Raw genomic sequence first — 21406 nt, forward strand, 5'->3', positions numbered from 1 at the left:
CAGCACATCCCAGCAAGCGCGTCATAGAAGCGACGGGAGATCCGACTTGGATTCCCGCCAATTCTACACGTGTGCGGCGTTTGTTATGAATCCTGAGGGGGAAGTCCCCGCCGGATTTTAAATAAAAATCCGGCATGGGTCCCCCCCTCAGGAGCATACCGGGCCCTTAGGTCTGTTATGGGTTGTAAGGAGAGCCCCCCTACGCCGAAAAAAACGGCGTAGGGGGTCCCCCTACAATCCATACCAGACCCGTATCCAAAGCACGCTACCCGGCCAGCCAGGAAGGGAGTGGGGACGAGCGAGCGCCCCCCCCCCTCCTGAGCCGTACCAGGCTGCATGCCCTCAACATGGGGGGGTTGGGTGCTCTGGGGCAGGGGGGCGCACTGCGGCCCCCCCCACCTCAGAGCACCCTGTCCCCATGTTGATGAGGACAGGGCCTAAGTGCTCCCACAGCAAGCAGCTGAAACACAAAAAAAAATAACAAACAAAACAATTAAAATTAAATATTAAATATTAATGTAGCGCAGGAGCCGCTGATTTGTTTTGGGATCGGCGTATTAAGTTACCCTGCAGTATGTCTAGGGGTGATAGCAGTGAGTAAAAACAGTGAGCGAATGTCCAGACAGTAAATAATTTTTTTTTCCAATGCTTTATTCTCCAGGCCAACACGGCCAACATCAACATAAATTGGGAAGGACAAGTTTGATGAAGAGAGAGAGAAAACCTTGCAGTATCAGGCCTGGATATTGAATGGAGCAGTCAGTACTGCTCTGTATAGTACCAAGTTGTAACTCGTGGCCACTCCAAATAGAGTGGATAAAGTGCTCCCGGACAGACCCCTCTCAAGAGCCTGGCAGCCGAGATGTCACTTAGGATTTCCTGGAGGAACAGACCTCTCTCACAGACCTGGCTCTAGGGCCTCTGCCACAGGCCAATTACAATAACTGAGCTAGATGGATAAATTGAGCGAATCCTCCCAGTAGATTTCTGCATTGGTTACCAGATGACAGCACGCATACCTGTCAGTACTCTGGTCACCAGATCCCCAATTGTTTTTTTCAGGCTCTGTTGGACAACCTGCCCCCGGGTCCTCCTCAAACCGACTCCCCAATCGAACGGCACCCAGCCTGGGATCCTTTCAATAGAACCAGGAACCCAGTAAGTCACTGGGGTCCCCTTGTACCTCTGGATGAGGTTCCAAGTAGTCTGCAACTTTGGCCAGGTGGGCCGTACCGGCGGGGTCCATGAATGCATGCACCCTGAAGGTGGATGCCGCACCTGGAACGGGGACCCCGCAAAGATTTTAGAACACATGACCCCCATCACAGATATACCCCTCCCCAGCATGCCTTGTGAGGGAAAAACTCCTCTAATTGGCTGCTGGGGAGAACTTGCTCTGCCAAAACCCCTCTGGCGCCAACTGCCGGCCAGGGATGGTATCACATCCCTGAAATACAGACTGACCCAGTGGACATTTCTGAAACGACAGAAGTCACAATTTAAACAAATTGTGAATGGGAGCAAAATAACTCTCCCATTCCCCACTAACTTTAGCGTAGTGCCCATGCTGAAAGCAAGGGGGCGCTACATTAAAAAAAAAAGAAATGAAAACACACACACATATATATTTATGTGTGTATATATATATATATATATATATATATATATATATATATATATATATATATATTAGGGCTGTGCGTTAAACGCGATATTAACGGCGTTAACGCAAACCCATGTTAACGCCGTCAATATTTTTGTCGCGCAATTAACGCAGGAGCCCTCGGGTGGACATGCAGAGTGTGCAGCGGCGCGGCACGGCTTACCTTTTCGCTGGATTCACAGACAAGTTACTCACCTTGTCCCTGGATCCAGCGATGCCACCCCGCTGTGTGATCGAGCGGGTCCTCCTTGCTTGGCGGGTCCTCCTTGCTTGGCGGGTCCTCCTCGCTTGGCGGGTCCTCCTCGCTCGGCGGGTCCTCCTCGCTCGATTCACAGTGCCTGTGTGCCGCCGAGCTCCGTTCCCTGCGACGTTACGACGCACGGGAGCAGAGAACGGCGCCAAATTTAAAAAAGTAAACAAACACAATACACACAGTATACTGTAATCTTATAGATTACAGTACTGTATGTAAAAAATACACACCCCCCTTGTCCCTAGTGGTCTGCCCAGTGCCCTACATGTTCTTTTATAAAATAAAAACTATTCTTTCTGCCTGAAAAACTGTAGATTGTCCAAAAGTGTCCCTTTATGTCAAAAATAGTTTTAGATCAGCTAGAAAACAGCGATAATAAATTATAATCACTTGCAGAATTGTGCGATATTTGTGGGGAAATTCGTCATAAATTAGAGCGATTAATCGTGAGTTAACTATGACATTAATGCGATTAATCGCGATTAAAAATTTTAATCGTTTGACAGCACTAATATATATATATACAGTGTCTCACAAAAGTGAGTACACCCCTCACATTTTTGTAAATATTTTATTATATCTTTTCATGTGACAACACTGAAGAAATTACACTTTGCTACAATGTAAAGTAGTGAGTGTACAGCTTGTATAACAGTGTAACTTTGCTTTCCCCTCAAAATAATACACAGCCATTAATAGCCAGTCTAAACTGCTGGAAACAAAAGTGAGTACGCCGCTAAGTGAAAATTTTCAAATTAGGCCCAATTAGCCATTTTCCCTCACCAGGGTCATGTGACTCATCAGTGTTACAAGGTCTCAGGTGTAAATGGGGAGAAGGTGTGTTAAATTTGGTGTTATCGCTCTCACTCCCTCATACTGGTCACTGGAAGATCAAAATGTCACCTCATGGCAAAGAATGGTGGCCAAGACCATACAGCAGTTTAACAGGACAGGTTCCACTCAGAACAGGCCTTGCCTTGGTCGACCAAAGAAGTTTAGTGCACATGCTCAGAGTCATATCCAGAGGTTGTTTTTGGGAAATAGACGTATGAGTGCTGCCAGCATTGCTGCAGAGGTTAAAGGAGTGGTGGGTCAGCCTGTTAGTGCTCACACCATACACCTCACACTGCATCAAATTGGTCTGTATGGCTGTCATCCCAGAAGGAAGCCTCTTCTAAAGATGATGCACAAAAAAGCCTGCAACCAGTTTGCTAAAGACAAGCAGACTAGAACATGGATTACTGGAACCATGTCCTGTGGTCTGAGGAGACCAAGATAAACTTATTTGGTTCAGATGGTGTCAAGTGTGTGTGGCGGCAACCAGGTGAGGAGTACAACGACAAGTGTGTCTTGCCTACAGTCAAGCATGATGGTGGGAGTGTCATGGTTTGGGCTGTATGAGTGCTTCCGGCACTGGGGAGCTACAGTTCATTGAGGGAACCATAAATGCCAACATATACTGTGACATACTGAAGAAGAGCACCATTCCTTCCCTTTGGAGACTGGGCCACAGGGCAGTATTCTAACATGATAACAACCCCAAACACGCCTCCAAGTTGACCACTGCCTTGCTAAAGAAGCTGACGGTAAAGGTGATGGACTGGCCAAAACCCTATTGAGCATCTGAAGAGCATCCTAAAATGGAAGGTGGAGGAACGCAGGGTCTCCAACATCCACCAGCTCCGTGATGTCATCATAGTTGAGTGGAAGAAGACTCCAGCGGCAACCTGTGAAGCTCTGGTGAACTCCATGCCCAAGAGGGTTAAGGCAGTGCTAGAAAATAATGGTGGCCACACAAAATATTTACACTTTGGGCCCAATTTGTACATATTCACTTAGGGGTGTACTCACTTGTGTTGCCAGCGGTTTAGACATTAATGGCTGCATGTTGAGTTATTTTGAGGGGACAGCAAATTTACACTGTTATACAAGCTGTACACTCACTACGTTACATCTTAGCAAAGTGGAATTTCTTCAGAGTTGTTACATTAAATGGTATAAATTTTTTTTTACAAAAATGGGAGGGATGTACACACTTTTGTGAGATACTGTATATATATATATATATATATATATATATATATATATACTGGGGTTAAAAAGGAATTGGGTTGATTAAAGGTTGATATTGGGATTATATAGGAACAAATTTAAAAAAAATATATTAAAGTTTGCTTTAACTGACATCATATGTAAATCAAAGGTTATCCATTTAATCTGCTTACAAAACAGAGCAATGTTGCAGTATTAAAATGTACAATCATGCTGTCATATTAAATCTCTCTGTAAAGCTCTTAAACAGTGTTGCGAGAACAGCTATTGTGATAGAGAGCAAGGCAGCAATTGCAGCGGCTGGAGCAACAGCAGGGGAGAAGGACAGCCTGTGAGACTAGTTCATTACTTGCTTCAGAAGACTTCACTGAGTCAAATTTGAGACATTCACTGTAATTAAGGGTTTAACTTCTGGCCAGATACATTCCCAGATACAATCTCAGCTCGATGCTCATCCATGTTTAAAGAAATGCAGCTTTTCTCTTTACTAAACTGGGTTTGACCTAGGAGGTTATAATAAAGGCTGAATTCAGTAAGCATACAAACTTAAGTTCAGATATCAACCCAGATAACACATGCAAATATACAAAGTACCTGTGTAACTCTGTTTCAGATCCCTTGAAAACAGTTGAGCACATGTCACATAGCAAATTACTGAAGGCTAAATTTCAGCTCAATGCTCTATGTGTCATTTAATAGCTTACTGTAGCCAGAAATCTTGCTTCCATCGGGGACTCTGAGAATCCTAATTTGCATAAGAATAGGAAGTTAATTGTGTTACTGATATTCTGTCTTCCCCCAGGAGTTCATTAAGGCTGTTGAACATGATGAGAATGTAACTTAACTCTCTCTTTTAAAAAACAAAACAATATATATATATATATATATATATATATATATATATATATATATATATATATATATATATATATATATATATATATATATATATACATACTGTATTGCTGCATTTACATTACAAGTATGCAAAACAAATGTGGTTAAAATAGTATTTTCAAGTTGAAATGGTTAAGACATGAGAGCATGCTCTATCACTATTATCACTACATTTGCAAGTATGTCTTAGTATTATCTGCAGTTTCAATAACCGGATATATTTTAAACTCTATATAAAACCAAGTCACTGTAATTTATGTTGAACAAATCAGCACAGGTAAATAAGTACAGTGTCTTTTTTACTTATTTTTGTAAGCAATATATATATATTTAATATAATGATGGAGGCAGGTTTCCTAAAATAAATCGACCATAACTTTCCTCGCCCCCTAGCCTATGCAAACATAAACAAAACAAAACATGGTACCTCTATGCAGAAAAAATCCTTATTAACTTTGCCTAATGTTGGCACAGTATTTACCAGCACCAGTTTTCTATAAGGCCATACACAGTGCAAGTTTCTTTCCTGCATACACGGGTTACAGGAAAGAAATGTGCAGATGTCATGGAAAAACACATATGCGAGAGTCAAAAAAAGCTGTGCACCTCAAATAAATAGATAACTGGAAGGTTTCCTACCTGGGATTTTTAGCACCAAGAATAAACAAGTATTTATTTATAAAAAAAACAATTTATTTTATTTAGAAAAAGTTAATTTCAATTGTACAAAAGTTTAAATATGAGCTCTGGTTAATACATATAAACCAAGGCAACCAAAGTTGATGGTAACAATATACAGTACATCATAGACCAATGGGGGTTATTTACAAAAGGCAAATCCACTTTGAACTACAAGTGCAAACTACAAATGCAAAGTGCACTTGAAATTGCACTGAAAGTGCACTTTAAAGTGCATTCGCTGTAGATCCGAGGGGTACATGCAAGGAAAAAAAAAAACAGCATTTTAGCTTGCACATGATTGGATGATAAAATCAGCAGAGCTTCCCCTCATTTCAGATCTACCCCTCAAATTTACAGCGACTTTGCACTTGTAGTGCAAAATGTATTTGCCTTTTGTAAATAACCCCCAATGTGTCTACAAATTATATTTACACCATAGGATGCATAGGAATACCCTGATGCATTTCGACCCCTACTTCTGTTTTTTTTTGCATTCTAAAAATACATCAAAGAGAGATTTTCACCATTTATACATGTAATGTTTTACAACCGTGGAAAACTGCTTAATTTATATTATTGTATAGAGATTATACATTTCTTTTTATCCAAATTAGTATATTTACCCTTCAGATAAAGGACCTTGCATAACCAGAGACTTAAAAACAATTGCATTCGAATGATCCAGGACCTCTGTGTGCTTCCCCAGTATCCCGCCGGGGCGAAACATCTGCAGGGCTTGAAGATGGTCACATGTTGTAAACCCCAGGGTGGGAGGGAGTGAGAGTGGGAGCTTGCTACAGGGGCACCCAAACTGAACCACAGCTCCTTGTGTCCATTTAGATATGGAACCCAAACTTTATTTTTCTGCCCCCTCTCTCTCCTGATTTGCTATCTGACTATGATTGGCAGCAGCGGCAGCCAATGGTGCCACTGCTGTGTCTCAGCCAATCAGGAAGGAGAATGTCAGATGGCTGAGACACTCCTGGACATCACTGGACATAGAGGGACCTCAGGTAAGGCCTCGTACACACGACCAAGTTTCTCTGCAAAAACCAGCAAGAAACTTGCTGGGAGATATTTTTTGCAGAGGAAATTGGTCGTGTGTAAATTTTCGTTGAGGAAACTGTCGAGAAACTCGACAAGCTAAAAAGAGAGCAAGTTTTCTATTTCCTCGACGGGAATGGAGAAACTTGCCTTGTCGAGTTCCTCGACAGCCTAACAAGGAACTCGACAAGGAAAACGATGTGTTTCGCCCATCGAGTTCCTCGGTCATGTGTACGAGGCTTTAGTGTTAGGGGGGCTGAGGGGGCTGCTGCACACAGTAGGCTTTTTATCTTAATGCATAGAATGCATTAAGATAAAAAAAACTTCTGGCTTTACAATGCCTTTAAAGGAACAATCTTACTGGTTGTTCTGAATGGAACCAATATATTTTATTTGCCTCAGTTTTTTTTTATACATTTAGGCATGTTTATTGTTTAATCAAGTTCTGTATACCTGAATGAGTATTCACTTGTAAAATGGTAACAGAATAGAGAAGTAGGTCCACTTCATCATCACACAAAGACTAGGGATGAGCTTGGGTTTGGACTGAGCTGGAACTTGGTCTGAATTTTGTTTGTTCAGCAGTCAGTGAATTACTAAACTAAATGGGATGATTGGTAGGCACTGATACATTTATCATAATATTACTACACTGATAAATGTGTCAGTTGTCCACGTTGGCTGATTGTTAGGAGGGTGGTTGCCACTGGCATCCTAACAAGAAGTGAGTTTCTCCTCTCAGCACATTGAGCTGCCAGCTGGTGAATGTAAAACAATTGGCTGAAATCACTGTCACTGACCCTTGCCATATTCAGTCAAATAAGAATGAAGGTCTGGCACAGGTGACAATAGGGGGACCCAAACAAAAAAAGGCTTGGAGTTCCCTCTAAAATACATACCAGACCCTTATCAATGATGAAGTTCACCCCCCCCCCACACACACACACACACACACACATACAAAGAAAACAAATAAACACCAGTTTCATGCAAAAGACAACAAATAAAAGCATGGAATCCCCCAAAATACATACCAAACCCTTATCCAAGCATGCAGCCTGAGACCAGGTAAGGTGGAATGAGCATACAGCCCCTTTCTGAACTATACAAAACCACATGTCCTCGACACTGGACAATATGATTGATAATGCATTTACATCATAAGACTCTTTAAATAAAGATCTTTCAAACGTGTGTCTTTGTGTTTATTTAGTTAACGTTTTTGGGAACTACGTACCCCTACCGTCATACATAGAGTTGAATAAATGTGATTTTAGCAAAAATTATAAACAATGAATGCATACAGCAGTGGTGTCTATCAGCCTGTCATTGATTTTTACAGGCTGCTGCCCATGGTTGAATGCAAATACCAGTGGCTCCTGGGTGCATAAATGCGTTCTGTGTGAATATGATCTTCTATGTTATCCCCAAGCATGTCCTTTTAGCCACTTCAGCCCAGAGCCTCTTTCTGAGATTTTGTGTTTACAAGTTAAAATATTTTTTTTTGCTAGAAAATTACTTAGAACCCCCAAACATTATATATTTTTTTTCTAACACCCTAGAGAATAAAATGGTGGTTGTTGCAATACTTTCTGTCACAACACATTTGTGCAGCGGTCTTACAAGCACACTTTTTCTGGAAAAAATACACTTTTTTTAACAAAAATAATAAGTCAAAAGTAAAGTTATCCCAATTTTGTTTTATATTGTGAAAGATAATGTTACATCAAGTAAATTGATACCCAACATGTCACGCTTCAAAATTGCACTCGCTCGTGGAGTGGCGAAAAACTTTTACCCTTAAAAATCTCCATAGGCGATGTTTACAAAATTATACAGGTTGCATGTTTTTAGTTACAGAGGAGGTCTAGTGCTAGAATTATTGCTCTCGCTCTATTGATCACAGTGATACCTTACATGTGTGGTTTAAATATATAGATATTTTATTATTATTTATTTTGTGCTTATCAAATAAGGTTTCTGCCCTAATCGATTTTCATGCCTGTAGGCTATGTGTGGTGAGCTCCGTAAACCCTGGTGGGAAGTTTGGATTTTGGTCAATAGGGGTCAGCGGCCTGAATGAAGAGGCAAGATTCATACTTTTACACACAGTCTGGAAATTCTGTAAGGTAGGGCCAATTAGGGGAGTACAGTGCTTTCCTTAGGGATCTTGTTAGGTCTGATCCACGGTAGGTGGGGAATTGGCAAATGTGAGAATGATTCCTCAAGTCTAATCCAATCTTTACTGTTTGCATGGACATGCCAGTCAACAATTTGACCAGTAGTACTTATATACATCTTGAAAGTTCAATTTCTCCTTTCAGTGCAGGAGTCTATCCGAACCCAATAAAGGGTGTTTGGAGGCCCAAATTACGTTTTTGCAGATCTGTTTGTATTTTAACTCAATTCTGAAGTCTGTAAAAGATAGAGGGGTCTGGGAAGGACATCAATTTTTATGACTGCTGCTCTCCCGGACCATGAGACAGGGCCCAGTTTTAAGTTTTTAAGATCTTGTTGGATGGTTTTGAGAATAGGGAGGATGTTTCTAGAATATAGATCTGTTAATTTTGCAGGTAGCTGGATACCGAGATAAGTGCTGACGTGGGAATCCCATCAAAGGGAAAATTAGCTTGGCATAGTGTCACAGTGGCTGTGAGAAGGGAAATGTTTAGTGCCCTGGATTTCACAAAATGTATTTGAAGATTAGAGAGTAATTTGAAAAGAGAGAAGTCTTTTAGTAAGTTGAGAACTCTGGTGATGGGGTCTGTGAGGAATAGTAAGATGTCATCTGTGTAGGCCACTGTTTTGTATTGTCTATCTTTTATTTAAACCACTCTATGTCTGGGTTGGCCCTGAGTCTGCGAAGTAGGGGTTTTAGGGTAAGCACAAATACAAGTGGGTATAAGGGGCATCCTTAGTGTGTGCCATTCAATGTGAAGAAGGCGTCCGACAGGTGACTGCTGAAAAACAAAGGCACCTTTTTATCTTTTTCTGTTTATCATTAGAGATCGCTTGTCTCTCTGAGTGCAGCCTGAAGTGTAAGAAGATGTCTGTCTATCCCTTCCAAAACAGACTTTATTTGCTAGGTCCTGATATCCGGAGCGCCCTTGATATATGCTTTTTTTCTGGACAGATGACTGCTGATTTTGATTCTTGCTGTTGGGGACAAATAAAGGGCAAGGATGAAATGAAGCATGTGATCTCAAAAACCCAATGCTTTTAAAGCTTCTGTCATGTAGTCCCATGCCATTCTGTCGAAACGCCTTCTCCGCATCAAGTGATAGAAAGAAGCCTGTACTGAATTTCCCCTGTTGAGGGGAAAGGGGTAATGGGATCTGCAGCAGTTTTGATTGAGAGAAACCCCAGCATACATCATAGAAAGAAGCCTGGTTTGAAAGAGGAAGACAACCAATGTTGTACGCTTATAGTTTTCAGGGTGTGGTCTCTGGCCTCATGCCTGGGGTTGAGTCACACATGACACCAGCTTGGGGAGCAGAGGGAGTATTCGGTTTGAGAGTACTTTTGAGTAAAGTTTCATGTCAACGTTTAGGAGTGATATGGACCTGTAGTTTGACACAATCATAGTTTTGGGCTTCGAGAGGGTCTTTGTTAGAATGAGAGGAGGAGAGTTAAATGTTTTCAAAAAATAAGAGAGTATAGTGCTTGCAAAGGATTTATAGTAGCTAACAGTTAAGCCATCAGGGCCAGGGCTTTTGCCTATCTGTAGCTGTTTCAAGGCCTCAATGGTTTCTTCCAAGGAGATTGGTCTGTCTAGTACTGTGGCCTCCCAGGATGTTATAGGTTTGGGGCAATATTGATTGAGGAAACTGGTGATTATCTCCTTTTGTTCTATGGCTTCATTGGTTGTATGCAGGGTTGAAAAGTTATATAGTTTGGTATAAAATTGCTTAAATTGATCAGCTGTACCTTCTGAGGTGGCAATTGTGTTACCCGATGGGTCGGTGATGGGGCGAATTGTTAATGCCGCCTTTTTATTTTGGAGGGCTCTTGCGAGCATTTTCCCAGATTTGTTGAAGATTTTATAAAATAACCTTCCCTGGCCTGTATTAGTTTGGTTAGTGTTTGCGTTGCTAGTGATTGCTTATGCCTTTTTTTTAGAAAATGTATGTGCTCTACAATTAGACGTATTCTACAATAGTTGAGTGCACCTGTCGGTATCATCAATTTTATTTTATTTTGGATATTTTTAGTCTAATTGTATTTTTACGTCTAATTGTAGATGAATGGGTTAAGGAAGGTTTTCATCTTTACGCAAATCTACCCTTACAATATAAAGAGATCACACTAACCAAACTGAGGAAACACATCAGACTAAAAGAGTTCAATCCGACTGACCCTGTAGAAATCCCCTTAATTATATGGCAATTTTTTACCCGACAAAATCAACAAATGATAAAAGGAATCTCTCTCTTTTACGATCTACTATCTACCCACCCATTTGACAACAAAAACGCACACATGATTAAATGGGAGAAAGATTTAAAGCAAGAATTTACCTGGGACCAATGGAAAAAAGCATTCTATATAGCTAGCAAGTCATCAGCATGTATTGAACACTGGGACAATGCACAAAAGATAATAAATAGATGGTACCTGACCCCATATAAGTTAGCGAAAATATATCCCTCAACGTCTAATGAGTGCTGGAGATGCAACGATCAGATAGGAAACCTTTTACACATATTATGGAGCTGTAAAAATCTACATAGCTTCTGGAATTCAATTACTTCCTTTATAGCAGATCTCACAGGCATCCTAAATAAACTAGACCCTGCCACAGCTTTACTAGGTATCAATCTGGATATCTATCCTAAAGAATATAGAACAATTGTATTCCACACACTAGTAGCAGCAAGACTCACTATAACCAGCCTGTGGAAATCCAAAGACGCGCCCAACCTATCGACAGTTATAGCTAGAATCAATATACAGGCCCAATACGAATTAATGCTGGCTTATAAAAACTATTCCATTACTACGTTCAGAAAGAAATGGTTAGCTTGGATCACCCATCCTAGAGCATCCAAATACTTAAAAGAGTGTAATATTTAATCTATTGTCAAGTTTGAATTACGTCAAAGTCAGATATATGCTTGCCCCAGCTGTAATGTATTATCCTGGACCTACTTTATTGATCTGTGTAGCAAGTTTTGTTAAGTTCATTTAATTTCTGTATGTGTGTATGTATGTATGTATATATGTATGTATGTATATATATATATATATATATATATATATATATATATATATGTATATATATGTGTGTATGTATGTGTGTATGTATGTATATGTGTGTGTGTGTATGTATGTGCATACATTAGCTGTTTCTTTATGATTTTCTATATACAAATAGTTAACACAATTGGGAGCCTAGCCATGCCTACAGATTGAACCCAATAGGGGTAGGCTGGTACAGGCTACCAAATAATGTATTGTTATAAGAACAATCTTATGAACCAAGGTAACTCGGTTGGTTACTTAGGATTAATGTGACAATTTTAATCTGTACTGTTAAGTTAATACTTTCAATAAAAATCTATTGTTAAAAAAAAAAAAAAAAAAAAAAAAAAAAAAAAAAGTATGTGCTCCCCTCCAGATCCCCACTCACTATATCCTTGCACCCCCGCAGGGGTAAAGTGCATGTAGTGAATTTTTACAAACTTGTCAAGCATTGTCAAGCTTTTTTCTTTTTTTTTTTATAATAAATCTAACTCATTTGGATTCACACAATGAGTGCCCGTCTCTTCTATATATGATACCACAAAGAAGGCTATCCCACGGTTTGCCACAGAGGAGGTGATTGGTCTGAATACTGCAATTACACCTATTGCATGTGCTGTTTTGTTGTTTTGTGCACTAAAGAACACTGGACTATATTATAAAATATTAATTTTTTATATATATTTTTTTCATCTTATATTTTTTCTTGTGATGAATTTTATTATTGGATTTTTGTGATGGGATTTTTTGATGAATAATGTGTATTGTATTATATATTTAATTTCACAGTACTGTGTGTTTTGGATACATACACACATGTGACCAAACATTCACTAGAACCCCACACAGAATTTTTTTTTTTTATAGGTTTATAGGGTGAGAAAACCTTTAACCACATGGTTTCATATTCCCACACTGATTTATCACATTGCCTGGCATAGTAACAGCACTTTCACCTGAGAAGTGTGACTCACCAGGAGGTTCACCCTTAAGGTGACGGGCAACCCCATCCACTCCTCATATATTTATTTTTAACAATGTATATATAGTGTTTAGCAACCCATAGGTAGTCATCACTATACTATACCACTGTGTGGGGTTGGTAAAGTCCAGGCGAGATAGATTCACGTGGATTACATGTCAACCCGCCGCTACAGGGTATTGATGTTGGTATGTGGAGGTATATGGGCTTTCTTCAAAAGGTTGGCTTAACCTCTATTGGGTTAGAATAGGGTTTATGCCTTCTGTATCTTGTAATATAAACTTTGAGTAAGGCTCAGTAAGGAGAAATAGCAGTTCAAAGTAATGTTTCCTATAAACATTCAACACATTATTTTCTTCACCTTGTAAGGTTGATGCCAATGGCATTGTCATTACCTGGTTTACAATGTCAAAGATACCTGCTGTGAGTGAGTCAGACAATAGAACCTGTGGCTGTTGGGTAGATAGTAATGCTTAGGTGATGTGTGGAGTGGATAGAGGCAACATCATTGTGAAAGGTGTTGCCCTTTAAAAGTGTGGGACGGTTCATGATATCGGTGTTGGTGCCTCTCTATATAGTGTAAATAAAGTAGGTCTACGCCAACCAGAGGCAATCTCGACCTGATTTCAAACCTGTGAGGTTCCTTAAGTGCTACCAGTTCGTGTTCATGTACTTCTAAAAGGAACATATTTTGGGGGGATTCCCGCTTCTTATGCAATAAAGCACTATAACCTATATTAGGGTGGCTTATAAAACATGGCTAACACCCTGTTAGGGGATGAGACGAGCAGTTTACCCCCCTGTGACCCTTAATAGGGTATGAGATCACCCATATGCAAAGATAAACATCAGAGTATGGCTGTTCCTTTAGGACTTGCGCAAGGATGTATGCTGGAGACTCTGTGGGATTGAGAAATTACAGTTGATAAATTTTAGCTGGAGGGGGGGTGGGGGGATAAAGTTTATTTTTGTCAATAGGACTGAATTCACTTGAACCCTGTGGAGGGGAAAGGGGTAATGGGGTCTGCAGCAGTTTTGACTGAGAGAAACACCAGCATACATCATTGCGGTGCAGCTTATTTTACACCAAACCATATATCATTTAGGTTCATCAGCTTGTAGTACCAGGAGGTAGACATTATCAAAGTGGAGAGCTAAAGAGATCGTATGCCCCTTGTGAAAGTTTGTGCATCACTTGGGGAAGAACCCCCTTGCAGTTAATTAATATGGGCCCCAAGTAGAGAGGGAGGCAGCAGGCAAATTTGGGCAGGCTTGGAATGTGACGGTTGGCATTGATAGTCTCATAGACTTGTAGTGGAATGCAGCTCCATTGAAGTGTGTGTAGGCAGCATTTCAGTCAGTGGCGGAGCCGTGGCTTTTGACTGCTCCTTTGAGTCCGGAACAGCCCTGATATGCTCTGACGCAATCCTCCTTGTTGCTGGTGAGGAGAGCTGGAGCAGGTGGTGGAGGGGTTTCGGGATGCTGTCCCCATGCTTGTGCAGTGATCTGGGGTGAGTTATACCTCCTGTGGAGCAATGAAGACCCATAGCGTGGGAGCTCTGGTTTCAAGTGGCCATTTTCCAGCGAGGTCAAACCACACCTTTTCAGCGATACTTTTTTTATACAATTATCACAATTGTTACCTGATATCCCCCTCTCTTTCTATTAGTTTATACCCTCATAGGTTTTGACTTTCATATGATGATAATAATATTAATAAACATATTATTTTGTTAAGCGCTGCACAAACTGTTGGCGCTATATAAAACCTGTACAATAATAATAATAATAATAATAACAATATTCAACCTAAAAAAATATTTTTAGGATTCACTTTTTGTAAAAGGGGATACAAATTAAAATCCATTGTGTTAAGTAGGCCAATTTTGACTAATTGTGTTCTCCTACTTTAGCCCACAGCATATTTTGACTAATAATTACATCAGCCTTTTATAAGTAGCTGGGAGTGATACTCGAAACTACAAAAAATAATTGTGTGCTCTATTTTTTACAGTTAAGAAGGAACTCATTTAGGAAGATGCATTTAATCTTTCTGTAATTAATAGGCACACCAATGTGCCCCATAAAAGCCAAATTTACAGTATTGTTATTTATGATCTATTTTTGATTTTGATTATGATTTATTTTTGTACATAGTGCATATAATGATATTATAGTGGTAGTATTTTAAGCTTAGGTTTAAAAATAAATATAATAGAGAGAGATATCAGTTACACTTGCAACTTTAAGCCCTGGAGTATGTGTCTTTCCCTTTAACAGTTGTCTTTATCTACCCATAAGTCAAAAATGCTTGGACAAAAGACTAAAGGCAAATAGGCTGTTTACTTTGCAACAGCATTTTCACTTTGTAAGGGACTTTGGGCCAGATTCACAAACAGCGGCGCAAATTAAGTTACTCAAATCGTATGTCATTTAAGTTACGGCGCCTTAATTTTTTGTCGTAAGTGCCGTATCCACAGCGCATTTGCGGCCCAAATTGCGCAAGCGTAACTTAAATCCCGAGGCGTAAGGCAGGGTTATTGCAAGTGGGAAGGAAGTGGGCATGCTCCATTGTAATGAGCCGTGACCCCATGCAAATGAAGGGCTGTCCGTACTGCGCATGCGCGCACGAATCAGCACCTCACTGGGCATGTGCAGAACTTGGCTCGGTGCAATCAGTGAGATAGGTAAAAGGCCAAGCGTACTTAGTTTGAGAATCGCCCTGTGTATAAATAGCCCCAGACAAACACACTTCCCCTGCAAAAGTACATCCCTGTGTTCCCCTTTCCTAGAGCAAGTTGCTTCTGCTCTGTCGTCTGTTGGTGTGTGTTGGTGGGTTTCGTGTTAGTTTAAAGATTTGGAGGAGTAGTAGAGTGTAGTAGTTGTGTGTTTTTTCTGATTGTATTTTCTGTTTGTTTTTCCGTGTTTGTTTTTTGCTGATTGTTTATTTTCTGAGTTTTTTTTCTGTGTGTTTTTTCGGAGTTTGTTTTTGAATTTGTAGTAGCTGTCTGCTTGTGTGGTTTGATTTTTGTATTTGTTTGTTGTGTGAGTATTTTTGTATTTTTGTTTGTTTGTTGTGTGAGTATGTGTGTTTGTTTGTTGTTTGTTTTTTGTTGGTGCTGAGTGGTGTGTATTATGGCACCGAAGCGCAGGAAGCTAAATTTTTCGAGCATCGAGAAGCAGATTCTTGCTAGGGGCATCGCCCAATATGGGCGTTATTTACATGGCCCTGAGAGCCGGAACACCCCCCCCCGGCCAGGAGGATCAACCAGAAAATTACGGATCAGATCAATGCGGCGGGGGGGAGACGAGGACCCCCGGTGGCATACAAAAGAAGATCAACGATCTTAAGAGCCTGGTCCGTGAGAAGATGTCCAAGATCAATGCCCATGCCAGGGGCACTGGAGGAGGCGCACCCTGCCCCATCAGGCTGAGTGAGGAGGAATGGGCAGTGGCCCGGTGTTTCCACCCACAGCAGGTGGTGGGCCTGCCTGGCTATCAATCTGATTCTCCTGTGAGGACAGGTTATTTTTGTGTTTTTCTATCTGGTGATTAGCATGTGTGGGTGGGGGAAGGGAAGATGTGCCAAGTGTGTGGATCCTCCAACCTGTGATTGTTTTGTGTCCTCCACAGATGGCCAGGAGATTGCTGGCCCATCAGGCCAGGAGGTTGCTGGGTCATCAGGCCAGGAGGTTGCTGGGCCATCAGGCCAGGCTGCACCATCTTCAGGACAAGAGGCTGCTGAGGAGTCCCAAGAAGGGCAGGAGTCCCCAGGGGAGGGGAGTGGCCACACCTCCCCTCATGAGGAGGTTGAGGGGGAGGAGGATGAGGGGGTGGAGGCTGAAGATATGGAGATTGCCAGGCAAGTCCTTTTGGCATTGGATATGTTGACCCTTGAGGCTACCCCTGAGGCTGGCAGCAGTCAGGCCACCATCAGGGGTAGCCCCTCCCACTCCTCCCCCAACAGGCCTCAACCCACAAGGGTCTCTCTCTCCCCTCCTCCCAGGCCACAAGACTCGGCTGCAGGCAGGATGGGGACCCATGAGACCAGGGGGGTGGCCGAGCATCTGCCGGGCAATCTGCAGAGGGACAATGCCCGGCAGACCCGCAATCTGGCTCAGATCAAAGTGACTCTGAGCCAGATGGAGGCCAGCCTGGGTACAATTAAGGAGTCATTCACTGATGTGGCCACAAACTCCTTGGCGGTCTTCACATGCTTGTGTGACCTGCAGACCGCCACAACAGGCGTGGCCCAGGAGGTGAGTGCCCTGACCCAGGCTGTCCAGGACAATACCCGGGCTGGCCAGGCCAATACGGCTGCCCTCACAATCTGTCTGACCAGGATAGCAGTGGCCTTGGAGGGCAGGCCAGCAAGAGGACAGTCACCAGGGGAGGCTCCTCCTTCCCCTGCTCACCCACCCCCCCAGGATGATCCTCCTTCCCCTGCTCACACCCCCCCCAGGATGATCCTCCTTCCCCTGCTCACACCCCCCCAGGATGAACCACCTTCCCCTGCTCACCCCCCCCCAGGAGGCTCCTCTGGTTGGCCGTGGCCGTGCCCGTGGGCGGCCCAGGCGTAGCTTACGCCGCCGCCGTTAATTTTGCAGGGTACTTTTGATTTTTTTATTTTTATATATTTTTTTGGTATACTGTACTTATGATTTGTTTTATGTGTGTGAATGATGTATGAATGTGGGGGTGGCATTCCTGATTAAATAAGGGTGTCACCCTCAGTTTTGGAGTAGGGATCCCCAGGACCAGGGAGAAGTGATCCCAGGTCCATGTGAATGGTGTATGAATGCACAGTGACATAATTGGAGCCGTGGCGGGGCGTTACTGCTCCCAAGTACCATTGGGGGGGGGGTACTTGGATCTAATCCAATTAGATGTGCATATGATGTGTCTGTGCTAGGGACCACAGTGGTGTGCATTCATGCATTCTCATTGTGACATAATTATTGTGTGTGTTTACTGTGCAAAGATGCATTCTGCGAGGCGTCTCCTGACTGCTGTTCCCTCAGAAGAGGGGGTACCCTTGGTTACTAAAGTCACTAGTCTAGAGATGCACATGGATGCCCCTGGCATGTTGGCATACAGATTGTTGTCCTGCAAGTGTGTGTGCTCAGCTCTTCCTTAATGGTGTTGCTTTAGCTGACATTTACACGGCAGGTGTAAAATTAGGGCACCTTTTATAAAGTGCAATTTTACACCATGAAACTAACAGAAGCGCACAGGGCGTAATCTACGCCGCACACACTTAATTTTGTGGATCGCCTTATCTCCCTCATTTGCATCTTTGCCTATCAAAACAGCGGTGTGTCTAATGTATTTTGCGCTCGAAGAAGCGCCGGTGTAATTTTTTTAGGTAGGACGGAAAAAAATGGATTTCAGGCGTAACTCGTTTTGAGGATCAGGAGCAAAAATGCGTGCGGCGCATCTTTCAATTACGCCGCGCATCTCGAGTTAAGTCGGCACAAGTGATTTGTGAATCTGGCCCTTTTTCCTTGGCTTAGCATATGTGGGAAGAATTCATGTTGCAAAGAATATCAAAATTACAGAACAAAAATAGAAAACAAATATTGCACATGATTAGATGATGGAAGTCAGCAGAGCTTCACCTTGTTCATTAACTACTTCAGACCAGGGCCATTGTAAAAGGACGGGCACAATGTGGCTCTACAATCCCGGGAGGCCGTTTTTGTACGGCCTCGGGTTCTCCGGCCACTGGGGGACGTGTGTGCGCCGCCGCCAGCGTGCTTGCATGCCCGGCGCATCACTGAGATGCCGATGCGCATGCCTGGCGGCTGCGATGTCCACCAGGTACCCACAATCGCTAGTGACAGAGCAGGGACGTGGATCTCTGTGTGTAAACACAGAGATCCATGTCCTGTCAGGGAGAGGAGACTGATGCTGTGTCCCTTGTACATAGGGACACACCATCGGTCACCTCCCCCAGTCAGTCCCCTCTCCCCACAGTAAGAATCACTCCCAGGGTACACATTTAACCCCTTCCTCGCCCCCTAGTGTTAACCCCTTCCCTGACAGTGACATTTATAACAGTAATCAGTGCATATTTATAGTGCTGTTCACTGTATAAATGTGAATGGTCCCAAAAATTTGTCAAAAGTGTCTGATGTGTCCGCCGCAATATCGTAGTCCTGACAAAAATCGCAGAATTCTATCCCCTATTTTGTAGCCACTATAACTTTTGCGCAAACCAATCACTATACGATTATTGCGATTTTTTTTTTTACCAAAAATATGTAGAAGAATACGTATCGACCTAAACTGAGAAAAAAAGTAATTTTTTTAAAAAATCTGGATATTTATTATAGCAAAAAGTAAAACATATTGTGTTTTTTTTTTCAAAATTTACGCTCTTTTTTTGTTTATAGCGCAAAAAATAAAATCCACAGAGGTGATCAAATACCACCAAAAGCAAGCGCTATTTGTGGAAAAAAAGGACGTCAATTTTGTTTGGAAGCCATGTCGCACGACAGCGCAATTGTCAGTTAAAGTGGAGTTTCCATCCCAAATTTTTTTTTTCATCATTGTGCTCATTAGACCTAAAAAAGTAAAAAAAAAAAATATTTATTTTTTACTCATCTGGAAATGCCTGTTGCTATGCGGTCCCACAAAATCTGCCTTTAAAAGCACCTAGGATTCTGACATCATCTCCCTCTAATGCTCCTGGGAAATGTGTGTCATCATTTCCCAGGATGCAGTGCGCTGTCAAATTATCACTCCCCATCCAAGACTTCCAGGAAGTAAGTGCTTGTAGGCTTCACAATGCCCACAAGCAAAATGATAACAGTGTAGACATAGTTTTATAAACTATCTTTTTTGAATATCTAAGCGGATCGGTGGCGGATTGCAAAATAGTAAGTGACCGGATTTATATTATAAAAAAAGCAGGATGAAAGGACATACATTCAAAAAGATGCTAATTGTGGTTGTAACTCCGCTTTAAAGCGACACAGTTCCAAAAGCTGAAATTTCACCTGGGCAGGAAGGGAGTATATGTGCCCAGTAAGCAAGTGGTTAAAATAAGGAAAACTTTCAATGTTTATAATAAACTCAATAAAAACTGATTGATGGAAAAAAATAAAATAAGGAAAACTACAATTGGAAAGTGAAAATTGCCTTACAAATTAAGGCTATTTGCCTTTAGTTAGTCAACCCCTGTTACCTTTTCTACAAAGGAGTATTCTGCTGTTTAATGCTTGCTGAGTAATTTGTCTGAAGGAGGGGGATTTTCCTTCTTGGCTAGTATACATTGGGGACTATTTACTAAAGGGAAATCCACTTTGCACTAAAAGTGCAAACTACAAGTGCAAAGTGCATTTGAAATTGCGCCGAATGTGCACTTGGAAGTGCAGTTACTGTAGATCCGAGGAGGACATGCAAGGAAAATAAAAAACAGCATTTTAGCTTGCACATGACTGGATAATAAAATCAGCAGAGCTTCCCCTCATTTCAGATCTACCCCTCAGATTTACAGCGACTGCACTTCCAAGTGCAATTTGCACTTGTGACGCAAAGTAGATTTGCCTTTCGTAAATAACCCCCAAAGTATATATTGGCCCTGGATGAAGACGCCTCCCCCCAGTGAAGACTCAGTTAGAGTGGGGCCCATAGTCAGTGACAGTTGCTGCACATTATATAACAATCTGTGTTTTCTGAAGACCTGCATCACAGTGCTTGGAAGAGGTATGTTTTCCATCATTAACTTCCTTTATGGCTATGAAATGGGGTTGATTTACCAAAGGCAAAAATCTCTGCTCATTTCACCACATTCACTAAGCTCTGGGGAAAATTCCCTTGTAGAATGCAGCTTTACTTGCAAAGTAAATCAACATCACCATGTGACTGAAATTCAAGATCTGCAAAGGAAGCCAAAGCTGGAGAAGTACAAAACTGACATTTTTAGTGCTCATTTGTTGAAGAAATCTGACTGATAAAATGTATATGTTGTGATGGCATAGTATTTTATTTAACATTTTATTTTGGTGAGTCCCCATTAATTTTACAGAGCTGCAGTCAACTTATTCAGCTTATAAATGACTTCCATGTATACAATTTGTTTCTTTTAAACAACATTCACTTTTCACCATGGCCATCAATCACCATGGCACAGTTGTGGGATCCACTTTTAGCCCACAAGAAATATGTTTCAATAATGAAATGGGTCCATTGCTTACAGTCTTCCCTGGTGCCAACACTCTGACCACCATTAATGTTGTCCATTAAAGACATACTTTTAAGCCCTGTACACACGATCGGATATCTGATGGAATCTAATCCGATGGATTTTTTTGTCGGATATCCGATGAAGCTGACTTTCATCAGTCTTGCCTACACACCATCGGTCAAAAATCCTACTGTGTCCAAACGTGGTGACTTAAAACACTACGACATGCTGAGAAAAATTAAGTTCAATGCTTCCGAGCATGCGTCGACTTAATTCTGAGTATGCATGGATTTTTGACTGATGGACTTCCACACAGACGATAGTTTTTTTCTATCGTTATTTTATCCATACGAAAAATTTAAAACATGTTCTATTTTTTTTAACCGATGGAAAACAAACAGA

The sequence above is a fragment of the Rana temporaria genome, chromosome 2 (assembly GCF_905171775.1).
Source record: "Rana temporaria chromosome 2, aRanTem1.1, whole genome shotgun sequence".
Taxonomy (NCBI): domain Eukaryota; kingdom Metazoa; phylum Chordata; class Amphibia; order Anura; family Ranidae; genus Rana; species Rana temporaria.